The sequence below is a fragment of the Petromyzon marinus genome (assembly GCF_048934315.1).
Source record: "Petromyzon marinus isolate PM22_M1 ecotype Great Lakes invasive population chromosome 68 unlocalized genomic scaffold, UKy_Petmar_22M1.pri1.0 chr68_unloc.1, whole genome shotgun sequence".
Classification (NCBI taxonomy): Eukaryota; Metazoa; Chordata; class Hyperoartia; order Petromyzontiformes; family Petromyzontidae; genus Petromyzon; species Petromyzon marinus.
The window spans coordinates 2,986,289-3,013,904 of NW_027422597.1; the positions used below are offsets into that span (position 1 = coordinate 2,986,289).

The 27,616-nt window shown below is 51.0% G+C and overlaps 1 long non-coding RNA gene across 1 annotated transcript; it reads right to left on the reverse strand.

Moving 5' to 3' along the window:
- Positions 1-600: 600 nt before the first annotated feature.
- LOC142908013 (uncharacterized) lies at positions 601-5,001 on the reverse strand. Its single transcript, XR_012931552.1, has 3 exons — positions 4,720-5,001; positions 2,535-2,876; positions 601-2,072 (listed from the first exon to the last, which is right to left on the reverse strand). It is a non-coding gene; the product is annotated as an uncharacterized LOC142908013 (long non-coding RNA).
- Positions 5,002-27,616: the final 22,615 nt, after the last annotated feature.

Here is a 27,616-nt window from a genome sequence, read left to right on the forward strand (position 1 = left end):
GGGGGTGTGGAGTGACGCGCTCCAGCCCAGTGGACGATCTCTGAGCGCTATCTTGTGATGGGACTATCGCGCACATCGATGCAGACGGAGTCGGATCCATCATCCCTGCCAGCACAGGCACGGGCGCCAGTGTGAGCAAGCGTGCAGCCAAAAGCGCCGTGTGTTCGATGCACATACACACGCCGACCAGGCGCCCCTGCTGAGGACTTGAGGTATTTTCCGTACAAGGAATGCTGAACCGCGGAAGCCACTGATTCGTAAGAACCACAGTTAGCAGTAATAGTAGGTGGACAACTCAAACCATACTGTCCGCTATAATTATTGGACCTCGTGGTGACTGCCCTCCCACACACACACTTCACGCATATCGGTACGAATAAGATTGTTCCAAGTTTCTAAAATGGTTTCCATCTCAAGGTGGTGTGTTAACTATTAGCTGATCGTGCAAACATTGTTCTGTCGCTTGAGTTGCATGAATAGGGTCATTTCAAATTATTTTAGTCATTCGTTTCCTTCATCGCGTAACCTTACCAATGACTTCGTTGATGACACACAAACATTTATAATAATCTATGTTATGAATCTACACACTCACATGAATACCATTGTTTTGAGATATTTATTTTGATCACAGAATATTGCCGGCGAATTAATTGATGTGCCATTAGCCAATTGATAAGCATCTGTTAGGCAAACCTACACAGCCGAACATACACTATTGTTTAGAGACATTCTGTTAATTGCTTAATCTTTCAAATTAATTCATTGATGTCCACTTTTGCCATTGGCCACATGTTTCTTGAGCACGGTTCCGTCATTTTTAAGGACTTTTTCTATCGTCGTGTATTGACGTGCTACTGTGAGGAGTTAGCCTATTGTTCTATTGCTCAGTTTAAACAACGCAACCATTGAGGGTTAATTGTATTGATCGATGAGTAGGACATATACAGGAGTACTGTGGTGGCAATTTCGATCATTAAGTGTGTTCGGAAATTAGAGTGTTTTTAGATATTAAAGTTTCTTAACACAGAAGAGTCTGAGTGGTTCCTTCCTAAGTTCATGCGTAATTATCTTAATTATAAGAACTGTATCCTGTGGCGAGCTCTGAATTCTGAGACCGGACGTAATAACACTAAAACATTATCAGTAAAAGTTAAAGCGAAAATCATTGTATTGGTAATACACCCGAGACAACGAAGCCGAGCCTAATTTATATAATTTGAATATATTTGCATACTTCAATAACTATTTTATTTTGATAAAATTACAATTTTAGAATTTATTTTTTATTATTTATTATTTTTCAAAACAATATATACAACAAGGCTATAGGGAGACCTTTGTCTTCATCTCCGTGTCCGTGTGTGTCTCCTTGACTGTCTCCATGTCTATATCCGTATCTCTCTGTGTCTCGTAATGAGAGCAAATGCCCAGTCGGATGAACCTGAAGAGTTTCACTCAGTGGTGGGGCCTCAACCATCACACGGCCCCACGAAAACAAAGCACCTGTATGGGTATTTTATGCTGAAGGTTGTCGATGTTTTTGTGTGTAAGTGTGTGTGACTTTTTAAATGGGTAATTTAAAAACTAAATTATTCCCAAAATTGCCCCCATCATAAATTAATGAAAATGTTTTTTGAACCAAGAAAATTTGGATTTTTTCTTCTTGGCCATGGGGGTACTGTTGGTGGCATTGATAGCGGTGCTGGTGGCAGTGGCGGTGATTTCCTTGGCATTGGTGTCGGTGTTGGCGGGGGTGGCGTTGGTAACGGCGGTGGCGGCGGCAGTGGCAAAACGAAGCGTCTCAATCTCCTGAAGGAGGGTCTCCTTCTTTCGAAGCAGCGTCACGTTCTCCAAATGCAGCCTCTCATTTCCTTGACGCAGCATCTCATGTTGCCACATCGCTCGCTCTTGTAGCATCGTCTCCGCTTGCATCGCCACAAACTCCTGACGAGTCACCTCCATCCCTGCACATAGCGTCGTGTTTTCCTCGTGCAGCTTCGATCTTCTCCGCCCCAGATTCTCGTTCTGCTGTCGAAGCATCGCGTTTTGCACTTCAAACGTTAACAAGGCTGAAAAGTGTGAAACAGGGATCATCATTAGGAAAGGGACTGAAATAGAAAATGTACTTTCTCTGCAATGTAGTGATAACTTTATTTGCAACTGTATTGTATTTGACATATCTCCACGTCTGTTTACAGACCAGTGGAAAAGTTACCCTCGATAAAATTTGAAATTTGAAGTGTCTTGAGTTATGAGCGGGTAATATAGAAGATAACTTTACAATTAAAGCATGTAATGGGTAACGTTGCCAGCACATGATGAGATGTGTTTACAGCTATGCTCAATTTTTTTCAACTCCGCTTATTACAAATTTATTTTTAATCAACGAAGGAAACGTGATGAAAAAATAAAAGCAGGAAATTCACGCACTCCCACACAAATACATACACACGCACTTTCAGACAGATATATATGGAGATTCACAACCTCACATCAAGACCCATACACCCACACCGCATGTTTCTACTTACCATGTTTCCAATGACGCCGCTTCATGACCTGAATGAAAACCGTCATGACCATCAACCCAATCATGAGCAATACCAAAGTCCATGCCAGTGAATCCGTGCCAGGGTTCGGGCATGGTGGCTTGGGGATGAGATGTGAAGCTTTGCATATGTTGCCCACGAAGAGGGAGAAGAGGAACCGGACAAATTTGATGCAGAACTGCAACAGCAGCAGCAGTAGCATCAGCATCTTGCCGCTTGTGTTGTCAAAGTCCGTGTGTGAGTGCCAAGTGCGAGCGTGCGTTCTTATAGCACTCCCAGTGGTGACGTCATCAGTTCCGGCCGTGACGCATTGTTACAGGTTTCCTGTCATGACACGTGGTTAGAAAATCCCCTGTGACATCACAAGCACGACTGCACAATAATTATTTCGTTTAGGTGAAAAAAACATTTACACTAATGTACGCTAGATTTGATCAACGAAACCTCTGCATTGCAAATTTAATTTGATAATCATTAAATCAATGGGCACACTTATTTTACACTCGATTCAAATGTTTGTTTTTATTCCGTTTAACATGTCGGCTTTCGTGACCTATGTTTTCCATAATAGAGGTTTTTGGGTTAGATCTCTTGAATATAAATGTGTCGTCAAACTCACCACCACTATCGATTAAGCCTGCTCCATTCCCATTGAAACTACCTTCTCTTGCTGTTCATGTTACCCTTACACATTTACAAATTTGCGTTTAGATTATTTGGCTGCTATGAATTTCAACGTGATAAGCTTCTACGTTCAGCTATCATTAGTCAACAGTTTGCTTCTGAAAAGTAGCGAATAGCTTGGAAGGTGTTCCATAGCAAATGCAATAGTTTAGTTTAAACGTTTCACCATTCACCATCATTGTCAACCTTTATCATCCAACATTAACAATTTACAATGTGTCATAAATTGTAAATGTTGCGGGCTATGTAGGAGCCTAAATGTACAACATTTACAATTGTAAATGTATTTTTTATTACTATATGTACCTTATTTTATTTTTTCATTATTCATGGAAAGTTGTTTCATATTAAGTAAATAAATCGTACTGAAATAATTTTGGCAGTAGGAAAATAATACACTGGAATGAAATCCCAATTTCATAGCACTTCATGCCAATCGCTTAACCCTCCCATTAGGATTTCGCTGAGGGTCGCTGTCCAAACACTCACTGCTGATGAGGTCATTTGGGGAAATTTCTGAAATGTGCCAAAACTTGGACCATCTTGTTGGCCTACACCTCCGATTAGTATGGTTGGCTAAGAAGTTAAACATACATACACAATCTTGATTTGAAGCTTTCTTGACTGCAGGAAACCATACTCTTGGTTCTTTCGGTAAAGTCACGTAGGTAGAAAAATAAAACAAAATAAAAATAATATATCACGACGTTTCGATCGCAACACAAACGGTCGTCCTCAGGCAGAATAAATCTCCCCCATTAACACAACTGACTTGCTTGCGTCCGTGGATGGAATTGCTTTCCATCTCAGACCCAGCTTGCTTGCCCATTGCCACATATATAACCACTTGTTGTAACAGCTCTCTCGCGCTATCAGCAGTTCCACTCTGGATTATTTTTTCCGCCTGAGGACGATTGCTTGTGTTGCGATCCGAACGTCGTGAGAATTTTTTTTATTTTGTTTTCTTTTTCTACCTACGTGACTTTACCGAAAAAACCAAAGAGTATACATACACAAGGTCCAATCTTAATTGGCGCCGCAGTTGTGAAATGTTGCTCCCTCGCCTTGTATGCAGAAGGATTTGGGTTCAATCCCGACCATGACACCTGTATATTTGGAGTTTCCACGTCTGTCTCAGTGGTCGCATGGATTTTTCTCCAGGTCTTCCGTTTTTTTCCCTCCACATCAACATCACAAGTTTAGAGTATTTGGCTTATCTACATTTCCACGAAATAAGCCACTTCGTTGAGCTTTTCAATTGGTGGAAAAGTCGCTTCTCCACAATCTATATTGCTCAGATGACTTTTACATCCGCGGTATTAACTGGGGTGGCCACTGAAATTGAACCTCAAACCCCTGCAAAACTAGACATCTCCACTCCTCGTCTTTGTCATCACTTTTAAGACATTTGTGTTTTACTTTGTTGTAATAATAAAACGATAATGAATGCACACAATATTTTACCGATTTAAAATATACTCACTTTGAGAGGAAGTGTGTCGGAGCTGGCGAACAGCAGACGAGCTTCGAGCACAATCGGGCACCGTCAGGGACGAGCGTCATGCCGACTCAGCGGTCATCCAGCAGCAGAGAGGTGTTAGGGTCGCCGGCCCCCGGGATCTCCCCTGCCTGCGACCCTGTCCGCGAAGTACCGACGCTCCCAGACTCTCCACTAGTGTGGGAGCTGCCGCCGCCGCACTCCTCCCCTGGCGGGGAAAGGTCGTCGCGCTCCTGTTCCCCCCCCTGTGCCGTCCCCCCCCGAGTCCGGGTCTCCTGCCGGTGGGGCATCACACTCGACCTCCCTGGGACCCGCTAGCGCTTCGCCGGCACCCAAACGCGACGCTCCCCGCCCGCGCAGTCCCACGCACCAATCACACGCGGGTAACAGGGGGTCAAAGGTCGGAGGGTAAGCGACGTCGTTCGTGCTCACTCCGATGCTTGGGGGGATTGGTTTAAACGGGTTTAAAGGGCTATACGATGGGCATGCGTGCGAGACGGGTATCCGCTCGCAACGCAGGAGTCCGCAGCCGACGGTTCGTAGCGCACACAATCCACGCGGCGCCGCTCCACACACGCGGCGACCACCGAGAACAGCAAGCGAACCCACGCTTCCACTCTCTTTCCACACCCTCGCAAAAACCACCACACCAGTCTGTTATGTAACGACCACCGCGACAGCAAGCGCACCCACGCTTCCGCAAAAACCACACCAGTCTGTTATGTAACGACCACCGCGACAGCAAGCGCACCCACGCTTCCGCAAAAACCACACCAGTCCGTTATGTAACCGCCGACGATTTATTCCACCGCGTCGGCGAGCCCTTATTTAACCGAGTCAGTCGGGATCAGCGGGGCAGGACCGATCTATCTCTCGATAGTCGGCACTACACTCTACCTGTCCTTCTCCCCTTTACCCTCTCCGGTTTTGCTCTTAAGCTAAGTCCCAACTCCCTCTCTCTCTCTCTTACTCACGGTTCGTCGTCACTGCCGTCTGGTCCTCGCGGCGCGTCGATACGTCCCACGGACGTTCGCGCGGCTGGACTCGGGAGTTGACGGGCCTGGGGTTGACTCGAGTAGCCAGAGAACCTTTTTCCTTCGCCCTGACCCGCTTTATTCTTTCTACATCAAAGGGGCTACCTGGTGCCGACTCGCGGGCCAATCAGCTCGCTGGGATCACCCGCCAATCGGTAGGCCCATCTGTATCCCAGCATCCCCCGGGCCGTTGCTTTCAGCGACGTCCGCATCTAAATTTACCTGCTCAGCGACCCTCCAGCCAGAGGGCGACCCTGCTTTCCCGCCGCTCGTGGCTCTGCCCTCCTACCTGCCTGCTGACCCGTGTGTGTTGTGTGTGCTGTCTACCCGCGGTGGCTCGGCAGCCCCGTCGTGACCATGTAATTACAACCAAAGTCACGGCGCCGCGGTGGGTGTTAGCGTCGGGGGAGACCGTCCAATTCCCTGGCTGCAGGAAACCGTGAAGATTATCCCTTTACGAGGGCTTCTGGGTGAAAACCTGTCGGCCAGGGTGTCTCCCCACGCGCTCTAATGGTGGGGGGGAGTGCGTGCGTGTGTGTTCCGGTGGGGGGGGGGTGGGGAGGTGGTGGGGTGGAGCAATGTCGGCCTCGCCGCTCGGAGCGGCGAGATCGCAGGTGGGCCACCCGCCGATCGGCTCCGTGGCGGCGGCATCACATAGCCCCCCGAGGTGCCAGTCCCCGTCCCGGGTTGACTGGAGCCCCTCGCCTGGGCCGCGCCCACGAGGTAGCGCTGCGGGGTCCGGGGGATCCGCCCGGATCTCGTGGCTGGCCTCGGGGGAGGTGGCTCCGTCCTCGGGGTTTCCTGCAGCGGTCTCCTTCTCCACTCCAGTGGCTCCTCCGATCCCTCGGCACCTGGGGGCTGGGGGACAAACTCCGCGGCAGCGGGGTTTAAGGGGCGGCGTCCCCGCCGTCCTCTGGCGGGGCCGGGACGCCTCGGGGCTGGGGGCACGGCGGGGCCCATGTAGTGCGCGAGGCCCCAGAGCACGGGTGGCGCAGGGGCACCGGGATTTCACGGTACTCGGGCAGCGAGGTTCTCCCCCGCCGGGGCTGCCCTCCATGGTTTTAAGCGGCGGACGTTAACCACCGTTTCTCGGCCCCTCTCTCCACCCTGGATTAGTACCGTCCAGGGAGAGATCTGCCGTACCACGGTCCAGGGTCCCCGCCAGTAGGTGGTCAGCTTCCCCACCTGTCCGGCCCCGACGCGAGGGGTGTGTAGCCACACCTTGGTACCTGTCAAGAAAAGGGGGGGCTCCACGCGGGGTCGGGTGCTCTGTTCCTGTCGCCGATGCGCGGCCTCCCCTTGCGGGTAGGCCCGGTCCCGGACCCCTCGTAGGGTCTCCATCAGATGTTCCACGGGGCGACTCCCTTCCTCCGTTTGGGGTGGAGGAATGCCGAACAGCAAGTCTGCGGGTAGACGAGACTCACGACCAAACATCATTAGGAACGGGGTTTGGCCCGTCGATGTGTGCACCGTGGTGGCGTAGGCGAACAGGGCGTAGGGGAGGTGTTCGTCCCAATCCCGTTGGTTTGCGGCCGCCATACGCTTGAGCTTTCCGGCCAGAGTCTGATTCATACGTTCAACCATACCGTTCGCCTGGGGGTGGTACGCCGTGGTTCGGTCTTTCTGGATCCCGAACTCCCGGCACAGCGCCTGAAATAACTCGGCCTCGAACTCGCTACCCTGGTCGGTAAGGACTCGCTCCGGGATCCCGTGCTTAAGTACATAGTGCTCCACGAACGCCCGGGCTACTACCAGGGCCGTTTTATCGGGGATGGCCACCGCCACGGGGTAGCGGGTGAAGTATTCCACCGCTACGAGGATATAGCGGTTGCCCCGGTGGGATCGTGGGAATGGCCCCTGGAGATCGATGCCGACCAGCTGGTTAGTCCGACTGACGCGGAACGGCCTTAGGGGTACTTGGTATCGTGCCGGTTTCGGCCCGCACTGCTGACAAGCGCGGCAGCCCTGTACCCAGGCGGCCACATCTTGCGTCAATTTGGGCCAGAGATACTGGCGACGCAGAGTCTCCCGAGTGCGACGTTCCCCGTCATGGCCCCCGAGCGGGTGGTCGTGTACCAGCCGTAGCAGCTGGGGTCGCACCTGGGCGGGAACACAGATGCACCCCGGCTGGCCGGCCTCGGTTAACTCCCGTACCACCCCGTTCTGCACACACAACCGGGCATACAAACCGCTCCAGGGCCCTGGTAGGGTGCTTTTCCCCTCCCGCAGGGCCGCTTCCACCGCCGCCAGATCCGGATCCCGCTGCTGGGTCTGCCTCAGCTGCTCGTCGCTCAGGCCCGGGAAGGCGCAGCCGACGTCCTCCTGGATCCGTCCGATCAGGGCGGGGTGGTCCACGGGATCCCGAGTCGTGGGCCCTGCGCTCGCCGGGCGGCCGACTGGGTCCGCGCCTCCACCTGTGGGGGTCTCTGTGGCACATACCGCACTCTCTCTCGCCGGGGGGGGGTTAGGTTCAGCGGGTTCCCGGGGGTCCGTTGCCTGTCGGCAACGTCCCCCCGTGAAGCACGGGCAGGCCTCCTCCGCCCTCGTCTCGGCACACACCGCGGGTCGCCGTGATAATGCGTCCGCGTTTGCATGCATCCGCCCCGCCCGGTATTCGATCTGCAGGTTGTACTCCTGCAGCTGCGCCAGCCATCGGGCCATCTGCCCCCGCGGTTCCTTGAAGGTGAGGAGGAACTGCAGAGCATAATGGTCCGTGCGCACTCGACATTTCCTGCCGTATAAATACGGCCGAAACTGTTTACACGCGAAGATCACAGCGTACAATTCCTGACGGGTCACACAGTAGTTCAGCTCGGCCCCGCTCAGGGTCCGGCTGGCGTACGCAATCACCCGTTCCACCCCTTCCTGCACCTGCGACAACACCGCACCCAGCCCGCTGCTGCAGGCGTCGGTGTCCAAAATAAAGTCGGTGGTAAAATCGGGGAAAGCCAGTGTGGGGGTGTGTGTGAGGTGGTCTTTGAGGGTGGTGAAGGCCGTCTGGCAGGCCTCCGTCCACTGATAGGGGTTCTTGGGGGAAGTGAGTTGGGTGAGGGGGCGTGCAATCTCGCTGAATCCCTTTACAAATCGACGGTAATAGGTGGCGAGCCCCAAGAATGACCTTATCTCCGACAGGTTTCTTGGCTGTGGCCAATCCACTACGGCGCGTACCTTGTCCGGATCGGTGCGCACCCCCGCCTCGCTGACACGATGTCCGAGGTACCCCACCTCGCGCTGTGCGATGTAACACTTACGCGGCTTGAGCTTGAGATGAGCCGCTCGCAGTCGCTGGAACACCTCCCGTAACCTGGACCAGTGCTCAGACAGAGATCTACTGAACACGATCACATCATCCAGGTAAATCAGGCATTGCTCCCACTGCAAGCCCCGCATCACCAACTCCATCAGCCGCTGGAACGTCGCGGGCGCGTTGGTGAGCCCGAACGGGAGTACTTGAAACTCGAATAGCCCCATCGGGGTGGTGAATGCGGTTTTTGGCCGATCCTCCTCCGTCATCTCCACCTGCCAGTACCCGGACGCGAGATCGAGGGTGGAAAAATACCGCGCTCCGGCGAGGCTGTCAAAGGTGTCGTCGATGCGCGGTATGGGGAAGGCGTCGCCGAGGGTGACTGCGTTTAGTTTGCGGTAATCGACGCAAAACCGGGTTGACCCGTCCTTTTTTGTTACTAGCACCACCGGGGCAGACCAGGGGCTCGCCGAGGGCTGAATTATGTTATCGCGGAGCATGTCCCTGACCGCCTCTTTGATCTGGGCGCGTTCGGGTGCGCCCACGCGGTATGCGGGGAGTTTTATGGGTCGGGCGGCCCCGGTGTCGATTTGGTGCTTAACGAGATCTGTGCGACCCACGTCTGAATCGTGTTCGCTGAACACGTCGGCGTACTCCCGCAGTAACCCGCGTAGCTGATCGGCCTCTCCCTTGGGTAAATATGCCCAAGGTACGTGTACCGCGTCAAGAAGGGGGACGACCTCGGCGTGGGGAGTCGGGCCGACTCGCCAGGCCAGGTCTTGTTGGTCCTCGGGGCGACCGGGGTCCTCCGCCCAGAGTGCGAATACCGAGTCGCTGGAGTGGCGCGCGTGTAGGGGGTGCACGGTGGCTACTGTGGTGCGCCGTCGTAGTATTGCTGGGGTGCCGTGGGGGTTAAACACACGCATGAACAATCGGCCCCCATCGGCGTTTACCAACGTGGCTGACCCCACAACCCCGTATCGTTTTGCCAACTCCGGGTGAGGAGTTAGCATTACCTCCCCCGATGGTCGGTGCGCGGGGTCGGTGGAGGGTGTCGCCACAGATACCAGCATCTCGGCGAGCGGCCCGATGGTGACGGCCGTCGTCAGGGTAGCGGCCACAGGTGTGAAGCGGGGGCGATTCGGCTCCCGTCCCAGGAATGGAATCCGTTCCCCGCTGCCTTCCACGGTGGCGCACCGCTGTCGGGGCTGCACGTTGAGCCCCAGCTTTTCCAGGAGGTCGGTACCTGCGATACACTCGTGGCACAGCACACTCGAGACGTAGAACTCCTGAGTGCACACCTGGTTTCCGAGACGGACCTCGAGGGAGATCCTTCCCAGCAACCCCATCCCGGCTCCGCTCGCTGTGTGCAGCGCGCAATCCGGGGCCGGCAGGCGGCTCACGTCAACCCCGAGCACGCTGCAGTGCGCGGCGCTCACGAGTGAGGCCACGGCCCCCGTGTCCAGTAGGATCCGGGTGCGCTGCCCGTTCCCCTGTCCTTCCACCAGTGACGTGGCCCCCGTGATTCCTGCCACCAGCTCCCGTAGCCAGTCGCCCGTACTCACCGCGTCCTTGGGTGTTGTGGCCGTGACCTGTGTGGGTGTCACTTGCTTACCATTATTATTATCGTCGTTTTGTTTCGGGACCTCGGTGATTGCACCCCTAGGTGGTCCACTCTCTAGGGGGCGTTGGCGTTTTAACCCTTCGGTATATCTAGCGCGGGCGATCTGTGGGCAGTCTCTCATGAGATGCCCCTGACGGCCGCACATATAACACGCCCGGGGGGGGGTGGCGGCTCCATAGTGGGCACCCTGCCCGCTCCCTCTCCCCCCCGTGCGCCGCTGCCCAGACTCTGCTTCTAGTCGGGCTACCCTCCCAGCTAGCCCTCCCAACTCGGTCTGAATCGTCTCTACCGTAGTCTGCAGCGTAGTCACATGTGCCCGTACTTGGGTTACGTTGTTGTCCACTTGGGTTACTTTGTTGTCGATCCCCCCGATGCCCGCCTGTATCCCCGCTACCCATCCCGGGGTGGTCTCGCGGGATACCGGAGGCCCCCTTTCCCGACCCCCTACCATCCTGGTGAGCTCCTGTTCCTCCTCTTCCTCCTCGGTGGACAGACTTGCGATGGTGCGCTCCCGTCCCAGTCCTCGGAGCTGTGTGCGTTCGCTAGAAATTCTTTCACATTTGCGCGCGCGCTCGACAAGGGCATCAAAGGAGAGGCGCGTACAGTTCACGTCTGGCTGCCACCACGCCGTGCGCATTAAGTATCGCTGGATTTTCTCTGTGGCCAGCTCCTCAATCGCTTCCGTGGTGTGCCTCGGGCGTGCGATCTTTGTTAGCTCACGCACATCCTCGGCATAATCGCGCAGGTCCTCGCCGGGTTGGCGACGGCGTGCCTCTAAGGCCGCTTTTGCCTCCTCCTCATCGCGCGTACCGAAGCGCAGATCAAGTCGGCGCATCAGCTCGTCTAGCTGTGTCTGCGCGCTTGCGGGTAGGGCTTCCACAAAATCGGCTGCCCGCCCATCCAGATTCATATTAAGTTGACGTAGCGTCTGCGCGTCCGTCCACCCATTAATTTCCTTAGCCCCTAGGACGTTGCGGGCAAATGCTCTCCACGAAGGTGTACCCCGGCCAGTGAATATATGCCTTATTTTCGCGTGGGGTAACGCGGGGGTTCGTACCGCTTCTGACACCATATTGTTAGGGTCGCCGGCCCCCGGGATCTCCCCTGCCTGCGACCCTGTCCGCGAAGTACCCACGCTCCCAGACTCTCCACTAGTGTGGGAGCTGCCGCCGCCGCACTCCTCCCCTGGCGGGGAAAGGTCGTCGCGCTCCTGTTCCCCCCCCTGTGCCGTCCCCCCCCCCGAGTCCGGGTCTCCTGCCGGTGGGGCATCACACTCGACCTCCCTGGGACCCGCTAGCGCTTCGCCGGCACCCAAACGCGACGCTCCCCGCCCGCGCAGTCCCACGCACCAATCACACGCGGGTAACAGGGGGTCAAAGGTTGGAGGGTAAGCGACGTCGTTCGTGCTCACTCCGACGCTTGGGGGGATTGGTTTAAATGGGTTTAAAGGGCTATGCGATGGGCATGCGTGCGAGACGGGTATCCGCTCGCAACGCAGGAGTCCGCAGCCGACGGTTCGTAGCGCACACAATCCACGCGGCGCCGCTCCACACACGCGGCGACCACCGAGAACAGCAAGCGAACCCACGCTTCCACTCTCTTTCCACACCCTCGCAAAAACCACCACACCAGTCTGTTATGTAACGACCACCGCGACAGCAAGCGCACCCACGCTTCCGCAATAACCACACCAGTCTGTTATGTAACGACCACCGCGACAGCAAGCGCACCCACGCTTCCGCAAAAACCACACCAGTCCGTTATGTAACCGCCGACGATTTATTCCACCGCGTCGGCGAGCCCTTATTTAACCGAGTCAGTCGGGATCAGCGGGGCAGGACCGATCTATCTCTCGATAGTCGGCACTACACTCTACCTGTCCTTCTCCCCTTTACCCTCTCCGGTTTTGCTCTTAAGCTAAGTCCCAACTCCCTCTCTCTCTCTTACTCACGGTTCGTCGTCACTGCCGTCTGGTCCTCGCGGCGCGTCGATACGTCCCACGGACGTTCGCGCGGCTGGACTCGGGAGTTGACGGGCCTGGGGTTGACTCGAGTAGCCAGAGAACCTTTTTCCTTCGCCCTGACCCGCTTTATTCTTTCTACATCAAAGGGGCTACCTGGTGCCGACTCGCGGGCCAATCAGCTCGCTGGGATCACCCGCCAATCGGTAGGCCCATCTGTATCCCAGCATCCCCCGGGCCGTTGCTTTCAGCGACGTCCGCATCTAAATTTACCTGCTCAGCGACCCTCCAGCCAGAGGGCGACCCTGCTTTCCCGCCGCTCGTGGCTCTGCCCTCCTACCTGCCTGCTGACCCGTGTGTGTTGTGTGTGCTGTCTACCCGCGGTGGCTCGGCAGCCCCGTCGTGACCATGTAATTACAACCAAAGTCACGGCGCCGCGGTGGGTGTTAGCGTCGGGGGAGACCGTCCAATTCCCTGGCTGCAGGAAACCGTGAAGATTATCCCTTTACGAGGGCTTCTGGGTGAAAACCTGTCGGCCAGGGTGTCTCCCCACGCGCTCTAATGGTGGGGGGGAGTGCGTGCGTGTGTGTTCCGGTGGGGGGGGGGGTGGGGAGGTGGTGGGGTGGAGCAATGTCGGCCTCGCCGCTCGGAGCGGCGAGATCGCAGGTGGGCCACCCGCCGATCGGCTCCGTGGCGGCGGCATCACAGAGGCCTGCAGTTGCCGCCAAGAGATAGAGAGCGCCATGTGTATGACACGCCCACACACACGACTCATTGCCCAGCAGGGAACCAAGGCATTTTCGGAACAACCAGACGCCAAGGCGCCTTGACGTCTGCTTAAGAAGAAAATACACCCACACACACATAACGCACATATCGGGACTAATAAGATTACTCCAAAGTTCTCCTTGTGTTTCGAAAATGGCCATCCCAATGTGGTGCGTTAACTAATAGCTGATCGTGAAAAACATTCTTGGGTCCATTGAGCTGCATGAATACGGTCGTTTAGAAGTATATTGGTCATTCGTTTCATTAATTGCCTTACTGTACCAATGAATCTATTGAGGAAACTAACATTTATGAACATCTATGTTACGACTCTACACACTCACAGGAATACTATTGTGTTGAGATTTATTTCTTTTGATGATGGAATCTTGCCCACAAATCAATTCAAGCCCATTAGCCAATTGATGTGCAACTATTAGGCAAACAGACACTGCCGCACACTATTGTTCCAGGGCATTTCGTAAATTGCATAAACTTTCCAGGGGTGCGAGACGTTAGGGGTCGTTAGTCTGGACCTGACGGAGCAGCCGGGGGGTAGCGGTGTGAGTGGAACGGGGGAGTCGGTGAGCAGCGGCCCCGACAATTCAGTGATGGCGGGGGACGGTAGCCCCCACACTACACAGAGACACACATAAGTGTATATATAGTGTACAGTACTACACAGAGACACACAGAAGTGTATATATAGTGTACAGTACTACACAGAGACACACAGAAGTGTATATAGTGTTCAGTACTACACAAACAGAAGTGTATATATAGTGTGCAGTACTACACAGAGACACACAGAAGTGTATATAGTGTACAGTACTACACACACAGAAGTGTATATATAGTGTACAGTACTACACACACAGAAGTGCATATATAGTGTACAGTACTACACACAGGAGTGTATATAGTGTATGTTAGGGTCGCCGGCCCCCGGGATCTCCCCTGCCTGCGACCCTGTCCGCGAAGTACCGACGCTCCCAGACTCTCCACTAGTGTGGGAGCTGCCGCCGCCGCACTCCTCCCCTGGCGGGGAAAGGTCGTCGCGCTCCTGTTCCCCCCCCTGTGCCGTCCCCCCCGGAGTCCGGGACTCCTGCCGGTGGGGCATCCCACTCGACCTCCCTGGGACCCGCTAGCGCTTCGCCGGCACCCAAACGCGACGCTCCCCGCCCGCGCAGTCCCACGCACCAATCACACGCGGGTAACAGGGGGTCAAAGGTCGGAGGGTAAGCGACGTCGTTCGTGCTCACTCCGACGCTTGGGGGGATTGGTTTGAACGGGTTTAAAGGGCTATGCGATGGGCATGCGTGCGAGACGGGTATCCGCTCGCAACGCAGGAGTCCGCAGCCGACGGTTCGTAGCGCACACAATCCACGCGGCGCCGCTCCACACACTTGCATAACTTCAAACAATTACAACTCCATTTCATTATTACATTAGGTAATACCCCAAGACAATGAAGCTGAGCATAATTAGCATAAATGCATAATTTGCATAATTAGCATAGTTTGTTTTGATTAGCCTGATTTAGGGAAATAAAAAAAATGTCAATTGGCATTTAATTTTTATTATTTTCATTATTTTTCAAGGTCTAATATATACAACATGCGTCCGTGACTATTATATCCGAGTTGATTTTTTTACATTCTGCCCCCTAAATGTCGTACACTATGTCCTGTGGAGTTTCGCTGCTTTGCCGCAAACGGCGGTTCATTGGGCACTATTGGGAAAATAACAGCGGAGGTGTGTATTGGAGATGTCAAATTTGACGGGACCAGTTCTTGTATCAACGTCCCTTGCTGTTTCTTGCTTGCTCGGGACTGACGTCTTGGGGAAGATGCTCCTGAAAATTTTGATCAGTCAGGGTTGCCTTGAGTTACCATTGGGCCATTGAATGGCCTTTTTGCCTTCTCCCACTCGAATGTGCATGGCCAATACTACTGTGCAAGCGCTTGCAAGCAAGACCGTAAAGATTCCCCCTGGCGTGCAAATATTTGTTCCCTTTCAATTATGCAAGCCGCTTGATCAGGAGGCGACTGTGGGAGGAATCCTAGGACCCTCAAACAAAGCCATTCGTGGGATGACGTTGGTGGGGGCCCAGACTCAGGTATCTAATGACCAGGAACCGTTCATTCAAGTCCTGAATGCAGGGTTGGATACATCTGTCATTCAGGAGGGCACCGTGCTAGACTACGCATCACCCATGCTTCACGAGGGAAACATTGTTGGTGGTGTGGGGGTCGTGTCGAATATGAAGTCGCAACAGTTTTTTGATGAAAAGTGTATGGGTACACTTTGTTCTGAAAATTAGGAATTGCCCGAGTCCCAGATGGGGTAGTTGACGGAGATTTTGCGTGAATTCTCCAATGTATTTAGCAAGGGCAAATTTGACATCGTCCATACTACGCTTTTGAGTCACCACATTGATACGGGCGATGCTGCTCCCATCGGGCAGCACCCCTATCGACTGAGCCCTATGGAAAAAGAACACGTATGGCTGGCGGTTGTCCCTATCTTTATGTCAGACGCTTTGAGGTGCACTCTGACCATGCAGTGCTATAGTGTGCACTGCCTATTGAGCAGCCGTCTGGCCAACTTTCAAGTTGGTTGGCAGTCCTCCAGGTCTATTCCTTTACTGTTTTTGATCGCAAAGGTACCCGACACACGAACGATGGGTGCACGTTTTACTCGGGCTCGTGGCACTGTAAGACGCCTACCAAGGACTCGCCCCCTCCCCTTGTGGCATCAGTCGAGGTTGAAACCTCTGAGGAAGCCGAGAGTCATGTGGCGCGTGACGCTGTCATTGTCTTGGACCATGCTGAATGGGGGCGCCTCGAGCATGAGGGCGCAGCCCTGTTCAAGTTACGGCGCCATGTGAAGGAGGCGGATTGGGGTGGGGATCGACGGGGTGTAGCCTCTGTCATCCTCAGAGGGGGATTGCTCATGCATTGGGATGAAGGGTTGCGCCGTTACAACATTGTCGTGCCTACTGCCTTACGGGGTGAAGTCATCTGGGCGGTGCACGAGCCACTGTTGCACCTTGGTGTGCATTAGATGCTCGCCACACTTAAGCTCGACTTCTTCTAGCATGGCATGGCGGAAGATGTCGCTAATTTATTGAAGGGGTGTGTGCAGTGCACGCAGCGGAAACCCGCGTTTAAACCCTGTTTTCCACGGTTGAAATCCATTCAGGTCTCCCGCATAAATGAGCTGGTCGCTCTTGATATCCTTGGTCCATTTCCCTCGTTGCAATAAGTATTTACTAGTGGGCGTCGAATATTTTTCACGCTGGCCAATAGCCTGGCCGCTTCCCAACCAGTCAGTGGCAGCCATCACCGAGGCATCCTAGATGTCTATGTGATGAACAAGGGGGCCCCTGAGCATCTTCTGACTGATCAGGGTAAGACTTTTTCTTCGAAATTGCTGCGGGAGGTGTGTGAATTATTGGGAACAAAGAAAGTACGTACATCACCACACCTTCCACAAACGGATGGAATGGTAGAGCGCTTGCACAGGACTCTGACTTCGATGGGACATTTTCAAATTCCCCCAGGGACCCCCAGGCAGAGTAAGCCCACCTACCCTCGGGGCCTGGCCACAAGGACTCGATCAAAGACTCTCGCTTTTCGTGATCCCCATACAAACACGCTCCCACACCATCAGTCGGTTGTCACACTCGGCAGGCCTGGCCTTTATTGTGATTGCGGGTGTTGTTACATGGTGAGGGTGGTAGATGCTGGTGCTGGAGGGGGTCCCGAGGTTATGCGTGTTACTGCGTTTTTTTTTCCTCTGTGTTCCCTTCTCTCTCTTCCTCTGTTTTTGCCTATTGTCGTTCTGTTCTTCCATCCCCTTTGCCCATTAGTTACTGTTTATTCTGTATGTAGTTGTACATATTGTATAGAAAGGGTTGTGGTATTTATTTGTTGAGGTACACTAAGGTGTTTGGTTCATTTGTTGAGCGGGGATGCCTGACTGCTACGTAGGGGGGGGGGGGGGTTAATGTAGTGACATCGCGGACACCACATTGGTGTGGGTGTTATACTGGCCCTAGAGGTGCCCGGTGAGTGCTTATTGATAGCGCTAGATAGCACCACGCTTGGCGTGTAGTGTCAGCCCTACAGTACAGGGTGTGGGAGTGCCGGCCATAGGAATGAGGTTACTAAAGGCCATGGCACTCTGGTTGACCCGAGAGTACACGTGACCAATTTAGTGTACAAAGGGGCCCAAGTGAGGGCGAGGGGTGGTCACGTGCTGAACATTCAGATTTTTCCCGAGGATTCTGGAAGGTGGTCGTGGCCAAGGGTGGAGCCAGCCACGCTGCATAGAATATAAGCCGTGTCCCCAGAGGGACCGGCGTTGTTGTTTATCCTGAAGAAATCTTCATCAACATTCTACGTTCTCCGCTCAACGAGTCTCCAACACGTGAACCTTGCCCCGAGCTGTGGTCCCGGTTAATTACTGCAAAAAATTGTAAAACTGGAATAACTACACGGAGGGACAATTGAGAGCATCTGTGTCCACCACAGGCCATCAGATGACTGAAGGAAGGGGAGAGGGGGGGAAGGCCTTGATGTCACTTAGGAAATTACTTTAATAAATTAGAACAGACAGACACACACGTTCACCAGACAAACGGTCACAATCAAAAGGACAGTTACGTCGTAAGAGGAAACTGACCAATCACAGGCCGAGGAGCGAAATAAAAGGCATTCCGGTCCTTTGTGAGAAGACGAGACGGAGGCGAAACATTTTGGATAAAATAGAGAAGCCAAACTGCCCAAATCAGTCTTGCAACGGCAAGCTCTGGATATGGTCCTCGAAATCAACCTTGGGTGTCACTGGCAGAGCCAGTGGGAGGGGGGGGGGGTGGTGGGGTGGCACGTACCCCCCAAAATGATCCGATTGAAATCCCTAATTTCTATCGGATCATTGGGGTTTAATTGGTAATACATCGGTATTTTGCGACCCCCACTGCCACTGTGCAGCATATTATTAAGTGCCAGGGACTCTATGAGATGATAGGAGAATAGTCCAATTCCATAATTGGCAATAAGTAATGGCAACGCAGTTATAAGTGACATACAGAATTGTGCGCAGTTACGTACACAGTCCACGACTTCCCTGAAGGCATTCACCTTCAGCGAGCACGATGCCGATCACACAACGCGGTTCGAATTCGACCTTCGATCGATGGCTGCGCCATCGCCGCACACGCGTCGAATAAAAAGCAAGGGACAAGTCCTTACTTACTAACAACTCCTATCATTTTTAATTGTTGGGGGGGTTGCCCCCCCTACCTGAAAATCCTGGCTCTGCCATTGTTGGGTGTCGAGTCTGGCAGAGGTGGGGCGATGTGTGGCTAAGTGTTGAGTTCGGTGCTGATGGAGTATTGCCGAAAGTTTTCTTCTGCATTCATCCTGATGTTTTGAGTCCCTTGCAAAGTCAATGACTGCGATAAGTTGTATTTTCTTAAGCTATAAGAGTTTTGAGAAGCTAAGAGGTGTGCGAATACATTTTATGAGTTTTGGAGAAATGAGTGAGGAGCTGCGATGAGCACCGACGAGCAGCCCAAAGGAGGAGCCCTCCTGGAGGAAGGGAGGGGGGCACAAAGGGTGGTCGTGCAAAGCCAGCTGCTACTCACAGGACCAAGCAGTGCAGCGGCTAACAACTAACCACGAGCGTGCTGACTCGGAAGCCCCGAGCACACTACAGCAAAGGTCAAGCTCAAGGATCAACAGTGTCTGGTGCCAAGGGGGGGGGGGGGGGTGGAGTGACGCGCTCCAGCCCAGTGGACGATCTCTGAGCGCTATCTTGTGATGGGACTATCGCGCACATCGATGCAGACGGAGTCGGATCCATCATCCCTGTGTTGTATATGAGCCTTTTCCAAAATTGATATTAACAATAATATTTGCCGTTATATATCATATTTTTTTTCAACAAACGAAAAAAATAATTAATAAAACCCGTAAGCCAGGCACACGAAAAACCAGGTGTCGGTCATAAACAGGCCATTAAAAAAATAATAATAAAACTCTCGAGGCGAGGATGTTAGCAGCTATCTGCGAAGATCTCCAGATGAACAAGAGTTTGATGTGCCCTAAGGGAGGTCACGCAGAGGGAAGCCCTCCAAGCCAGAAATGAGGACGCCCACGGGTTAAACTATTTTTTTTAAACAACGGTTCAAATTTAAAATGCAATAACAAGAATAAGCTAAAGTTAGCGGTCCTCGCGCTCACTCCAATCAAGACCAGGCCACCAGATACATCAGTGAATTATTATCCAATAATTCGCTATCAAATGATTTTCACCTTTAATACTTTTACTGTTAAAACAAAGCTTGGAGACAAAATACCGAGTCACATCAAAGGTTATCGAGAAGGAATGAGGCGAACGGGCAAACTTACGAAAGAGTTTAAACAATATCCCAAGCAACCCCGACCACCTTTGTCTCTCTCACAGCGCGGAGAAGCAGGAATTACACCTTATCACAAGGGGCCATCTGGAAAAGCCAGCCGGGTTTGATGAGGAGACGCACCCACCCCACACACGGCAACCAGGCAAACAAGTTTTAAAGAAATTGCAATATAACATTAATAATAACAACGTGTTCACCTTACACGACATTCCATTATAGAACCTTACAGAACCAAGGGATATGGATTCCAACAATCTGGAAACGGACCTCTTAAACTCAGGATGAAAATTATTTTTCTTTTTAATAATTCCATCATAACAATTCGAACCTCGGTAAACCGAGAGGTGTCGGGAGGACGTAGTTACAAACACGAGTCTTGGCGAACATGGGACCAAATGGTATTTGAGAAATATAAGTCGAAAGTATAAAGAGATAGGTGCTCCCGACCACCTTTGTCTCTCCCGAAGAGCGCGAGAGAGGAATTTCACGCCAGGGCAAACAGATCGTTATCGCAGGAGCCATCTGTACACACACACACGAACTCACACACGCAGACCCCGCCCCCCTTTTTTTTTACTGCGCAGAGAGAATTGTCTTTGAATATAACGGTCAGCCGCATTTTTCAAAAGTCAGTGAAGTTAAGTCAAGAGTCAAGACAGATCAGCGAGTCAAGACGTCCACAGGACGAGCAGTCGCATGGAGCGGCTGGCTCCGAGCCTCGCTGAGTAGCGAGGATCGCTGAGTCGCGATGTATCAACGAAAGTGAGTCATACAGCAGTGGAGAGAAACTGCTATCAGCGAATCAGCGCTGAGAGCGCTCGAGCATCTCCACAAAGAAAGCACGTGCAACGTGGCTCAACCAGCAGCGGAAAAGCTTGGGCAGCCGCCAACAACTTCAGCAAACCAGTGGCCAAGCGCGTGCGACTTGAGTCATACAGCAGTGGAGGAAACCTGCTGTCAGAGAGCCGCCAACAACCTCAACAAAGAGAGCGCGTGCCACTCGGCTCACTCAGCAGAAGAAAAACTTGACCTGTCGCCGGCGAGCGCAGCGTCAGATACTACAGCAGCGGAAAGAGCGCGCGCCGGCGTAGCTCATCCAGCAGTGGAGGAAACTGCTGTCAGCGAATCAGCATGGGCGCGTTCGCGCATCTTCAAGGAGAAAGAGCGCGGCCAGCAACGCCAAGCAAGAGCGTGCAGCAGCTCAGCCAGCAGTGGAGAGAAACTGCTGTCAGCGAACCAGCACGGGCGCGTTCGCGCATCTTCAAGGAGAGGGAGCGCGGCCAGCAACGCCAAGCAAGAGCGTGCAGCAGCTCAGCCAGCAGTGGAGAGAAACTGCTGCCAGCAAACCGGCACGGGGGCGTTCGCGCACCTTCAAGGAGAAAGAGCGCGGCCAGCAACGCCAAGCAAGAGCGTGCAGCAGCTCAGCCAGCAGTGGAGAGAAACTGCTATCAGCGAACCAGCACGGGCGCGTTCGTGCATCTTCAAGGAGAGGGAGCGCGTGCCACCAGCGTGCCAAGAGCACCAGCGCGTGCCAGCAGCGTGCCACCAGCGTGCCACAGTGCGCAACTTCGCATCACCAGCGCTGAGAGGGCAGCGGCCCCGCACTCAACACCCATCGGCGCGACGACGGCGAGCGTTGTGCTGACTCATCCAGCCAGCGGTGGACAGAAACTGGCAGCCGGTCGTATGCAACCCCTCCTCCACACTCTCCCCCTCACTCCCCCACCGCGCCGCAACACACAGGAAACACATTTTGGACACAAGAGATGCTAACCTCGGCGTCTGCTTTACGCAAAGAATTGAACCAGTGATAAAGAAGACACACGATACGCATATCGGGATAATCAAGAAGGGTGCCACTCCAAGGTGGTGCATTAAAAATCAATTCATAAAGGAAAATACTGCTGTCATTGAGTTGCATAATAACCAATCGTCCTGTTAACAACGTGATACGAATTGACTTGAAGGTCTATGAATGGATGTGGTACTGTGTGGGCAATGTTTAAACACGAATTTACATATTATAAGGTTAAGGTTTTGATAGAATAGTTGCATGTTTTAATATCTCTCTCAACAACCGATTGATTGTGTTACGCGTCGGGAATTAACCACAGGTGCCGCTATCGAGGTGAAACAACGCAATCGTGATGGTATCATGTTAACGCTGTGTTGAAATTCCAACATCCCAAGGTCGAGAGTTTTCATATTATCCAAAAATTAAAGTTAGCTAGAAAATAAAATTGATCAAAGCAGAAGGTTTGTGTGTGATTCTTCCTGAAATTTTGCATAATATTGTTCTGCGTATGAGATCTGAATCCTGGGGACCTATCATAAGCACACTATCACCACACATAATCCATAACACACATAATTCGTAATGTTCAATCGAGAGTAATCGTATCCTTATCGATAATACGGAATTAAAGAGCAGAGTCGAATCGACTCTCTCTCATTCACGCTCACAACGCCTGCGTCACTGCATACGATTAATTGCGTCATTCCAATTCATAACACAATCCTAGTCACCGAGGCTCGACCTGATAATCCATAACGACCTGCATTATCCTAACCACGCCCACTCGCATAAATTAATACGATTATCTCTTGAATCAGCATAATTTATGCACATAATTACACCAATTAACATAATTTCGGATAAATTATGCAAATTTCAAATTTCATTTGATTTTCATTATTTTCATCAATTTTCATAACACCTATATATACAACACCTGCCAGCACAGGCACGGGCGCCAGTGTGAGCAGCGTGCAGCCAAAAGCGCCGTGTGTTCGATGCACATACACACGCCGACCAGTGGAGAGAAACTGCTATCAGCGAACCAGCACGGGCGCGTTCGTGCATCTTCAAGGAGAGGGAGCGCGTGCCACCAGCGTGCCAAGAGCACCAGCGCGTGCCAGCAGCGTGCCACCAGCGTGCCACAGTGCGCAACTTCGCATCACCAGCGCTGAGAGGGCAGCGGCCCCGCACTCAACACCCATCGGCGCGACGACGGCGAGCGTTGTGCTGACTCATCCAGCCAGCGGTGGACAGAAACTGGCAGCCGGTCGTATGCAACCCCTCCTCCACACTCTCCCCCTCACTCCCCCACCGCGCCGCAACACACAGGAAACACATTTTGGACACAAGAGATGCTAACCTCGGCGTCTGCTTTACGCAAAGAATTGAACCAGTGATAAAGAAGACACACGATACGCATATCGGGATAATCAAGAAGGGTGCCACTCCAAGGTGGTGCATTAAAAATCAATTCATAAAGGAAAATACTGCTGTCATTGAGTTGCATAATAACCAATCGTCCTGTTAACAACGTGATACGAATTGACTTGAAGGTCTATGAATGGATGTGGTACTGTGTGGGCAATGTTTAAACACGAATTTACATATTATAAGGTTAAGGTTTTGATAGAATAGTTGCATGTTTTAATATCTCTCTCAACAACCGATTGATTGTGTTACGCGTCGGGAATTAACCACAGGTGCCGCTATCGAGGTGAAACAACGCAATCGTGATGGTATCATGTTAACGCTGTGTTGAAATTCCAACATCCCAAGGTCGAGAGTTTTCATATTATCCAAAAATTAAAGTTAGCTAGAAAATAAAATTGATCAAAGCAGAAGGTTTGTGTGTGATTCTTCCTGAAATTTTGCATAATATTGTTCTGCGTATGAGATCTGAATCCTGGGGACCTATCATAAGCACACTATCACCACACATAATCCATAACACACATAATTCGTAATGTTCAATCGAGAGTAATCGTATCCTTATCGATAATACGGAATTAAAGAGCAGAGTCGAATCGACTCTCTCTCATTCACGCTCACAACGCCTGCGTCACTGCATACGATTAATTGCGTCATTCCAATTCATAACACAATCCTAGTCACCGAGGCTCGACCTGATAATCCATAACGACCTGCATTATCCTAACCACGCCCACTCGCATAAATTAATACGATTATCTCTTGAATCAGCATAATTTATGCACATAATTACACCAATTAACATAATTTCGGATAAATTATGCAAATTTCAAATTTCATTTGATTTTCATTATTTTCATCAATTTTCATAACACCTATATATACAACACCTGCCAGCACAGGCACGGGCGCCAGTGTGAGCAGCGTGCAGCCAAAAGCGCCGTGTGTTCGATGCACATACACACGCCGACCAGGCGCCCCTGCTGAGGACTTGAGGTATTTTCCGTACAAGGAATGCTGAACCGCGGAAGCCACTGATTCGTAAGAACCACAGTTAGCAGTAATAGTAGGTGGACAACTCAAACCATACTGTCCGCTATAATTATTGGACCTCGTGGTGACTGCCCTCCCACACACACACTTCACGCATATCGGTACGAATAAGATTGTTCCAAGTTTCTAAAAGGGTTTCCATCTCAAGGTGGTGTGTTAACTATTAGCTGATCGTAAAAACATTGTTCTGTCGCTTGAGTTGCATGAATAGGGTCATTTCAAATCATTTTAGTCATTCGTTTTCTTCATCGCGTAACCTTACCAATGACGTCGTTGATGACACACTAAACATTTATAATAATCTATGTTATGAATCTACACACTCACATGAATACCATTGTTTTGAGATATTTATTTTGATCACAGAATATTGCCGGCGAATTAATTGATGTGCCATTAGCCAAATGATAAGCATCTGCTAGGCAAACCTACACAGCCGAACATACACTATTGTTTAGAGACATTCTGTTAATTGCTTAATCTTTCAAATTAATTCATTGATGTCCACTTTTGCCATTGGCCACATGTTTCTTGAGCACGGTTCCGTCATTTTTAAGGACGTTTTCTATCGTCGTGTATTGACGTGCTACTGTGAGGAGTTAGCCTATTGTTCTATTGCTCAGTTTTAACAACGCAACCATTGAGGGTTAATTGTATGGATCGATGAGTAGGACATATACAGGAGTACTGTGGTGGCAATAATACTTCAATAACTATTTTATTTTGATAAAATTACAATTTTAGAATGTATTTTTTATTATTTATTATTTTTCAAAACAATATATACAACAAGGCTGTAGGGGGACCTTTGTCTTCATCTCCGTGTCCGTGTGTGTGTCTCCTTGACTGTCTCCATGTCTATGTCCGTATCTCTCTGTGTCTCGTAATGAGAGCAAATGCCCAGTCGGATGAACCTGAAGAGTTTCACTCAGTGGTGGGGCCTCAACCATCACACGGCCCCACGAAAACAAAGCACCTGTATGGGTATTTTATGCTGAAGGTTGTCGATGTTTTTGTGTGTAAGTGTGTGTGACTTTTTAAATGGGTAATTTTAAAACTAAATTATTCCCAAAATTGCCCCCATCATAAATTCATGAAAATGTTTTTTGAACCAAGAAAATTTGGATTTTTTCTTCTTGGCCATGGGGGTACTGTTGGTGGCATTGATAGCGGTGCTGGTGGCAGTGGCGGTGGCGGTGATTTCCTTGGCATTGGTGTCAGTGTTGGCGGGGGTGGCGTTGGTAACGGCGGTGGCAGCGGCAGTGGCAAGACGAAGCGTCTCAATCTCCTGAAGGAGCGTCTCCTTCTTTCGAAGCAGCGTCACGTTCTCCAAATGCAGCCTCTCATTTCCTTGACGCAGCATCTCATGTTGCCACATCGCTCGCTCTTGTAGCATCGTCTCCGCTTGCATCGCCACAAACTCCTGACGAGTCACCTCCACCCCTGCACGTAGCGTCGTGTTTTCCTCGTGCAGCTTCGATCTTCTCCGCCCCAGATTCTCGTTCTGCTGTCGAAGCATCGCGTTTTGCACTTCAAACGTTAACAAGGCTGAAAAGTGTGAAACAGGGATCATCATTAGGAAAGGGACTGAAATAGAAAATGTACTTTCTCTGCAATGTAGTGATAACTTTATTTGCAACTGTATTGTATTTGACATATCTCCACGTCTGTTTACAGACCAGTGGAAAAGTTACCCTCGAAAAATCTTCTTTGGTTCTTTCGGTAAAGTCACGTAGAATGATAATAAAATAATAAATTGATAAAATAAAATAACACAATAATATTCTCACGACGTTTCGGCCACAACACAAGCGGCCTTCATCAGGTGAAGGGGGCGAGACTGTCTGGTAGGACAGCGCTGGAGTGAAAGAGCCACGTTCAGATACGGCCTTTAAGCTGTGTGAGAGGAACAAAGCGCCTTGACAAAGGAATTAGCATATAATTTAGCATATCGGTACGAATAAGATTGTTCCAAGTTTCTAAAAGGGTTTCCATCTCAAGGTGGTGTGTTAACTATTAGCTGATCGTAAAAACATTGTTCTGTCGCTTGAGTTGCATGAATAGGGTCATTTCAAATCATTTTAGTCATTCGTTTTCTTCATCGCGTAACCTTACCAATGACGTCGTTGATGACACACTAAACATTTATAATAATCTATGTTATGAATCTACACACTCACATGAATACCATTGTTTTGAGATATTTATTTTGATCACAGAATATTGCCGGCGAATTAATTGATGTGCCATTAGCCAAATGATAAGCATCTGCTAGGCAAACCTACACAGCCGAACATACACTATTGTTTAGAGACATTCTGTTAATTGCTTAATCTTTCAAATTAATTCATTGATGTCCACTTTTGCCATTGGCCACATGTTTCTTGAGCACGGTTCCGTCATTTTTAAGGACGTTTTCTATCGTCGTGTATTGACGTGCTACTGTGAGGAGTTAGCCTATTGTTCTATTGCTCAGTTTTAACAACGCAACCATTGAGGGTTAATTGTATGGATCGATGAGTAGGACATATACAGGAGTACTGTGGTGGCAATAATACTTCAATAACTATTTTATTTTGATAAAATTACAATTTTAGAATGTATTTTTTATTATTTATTATTTTTCAAAACAATATATACAACAAGGCTGTAGGGGGACCTTTGTCTTCATCTCCGTGTCCGTGTGTGTGTCTCCTTGACTGTCTCCATGTCTATGTCCGTATCTCTCTGTGTCTCGTAATGAGAGCAAATGCCCAGTCGGATGAACCTGAAGAGTTTCACTCAGTGGTGGGGCCTCAACCATCACACGGCCCCACGAAAACAAAGCACCTGTATGGGTATTTTATGCTGAAGGTTGTCGATGTTTTTGTGTGTAAGTGTGTGTGACTTTTTAAATGGGTAATTTTAAAACTAAATTATTCCCAAAATTGCCCCCATCATAAATTCATGAAAATGTTTTTTGAACCAAGAAAATTTGGATTTTTTCTTCTTGGCCATGGGGGTACTGTTGGTGGCATTGATAGCGGTGCTGGTGGCAGTGGCGGTGGCGGTGATTTCCTTGGCATTGGTGTCAGTGTTGGCGGGGGTGGCGTTGGTAACGGCGGTGGCAGCGGCAGTGGCAAGACGAAGCGTCTCAATCTCCTGAAGGAGCGTCTCCTTCTTTCGAAGCAGCGTCACGTTCTCCAAATGCAGCCTCTCATTTCCTTGACGCAGCATCTCATGTTGCCACATCGCTCGCTCTTGTAGCATCGTCTCCGCTTGCATCGCCACAAACTCCTGACGAGTCACCTCCACCCCTGCACGTAGCGTCGTGTTTTCCTCGTGCAGCTTCGATCTTCTCCGCCCCAGATTCTCGTTCTGCTGTCGAAGCATCGCGTTTTGCACTTCAAACGTTAACAAGGCTGAAAAGTGTGAAACAGGGATCATCATTAGGAAAGGGACTGAAATAGAAAATGTACTTTCTCTGCAATGTAGTGATAACTTTATTTGCAACTGTATTGTATTTGACATATCTCCACGTCTGTTTACAGACCAGTGGAAAAG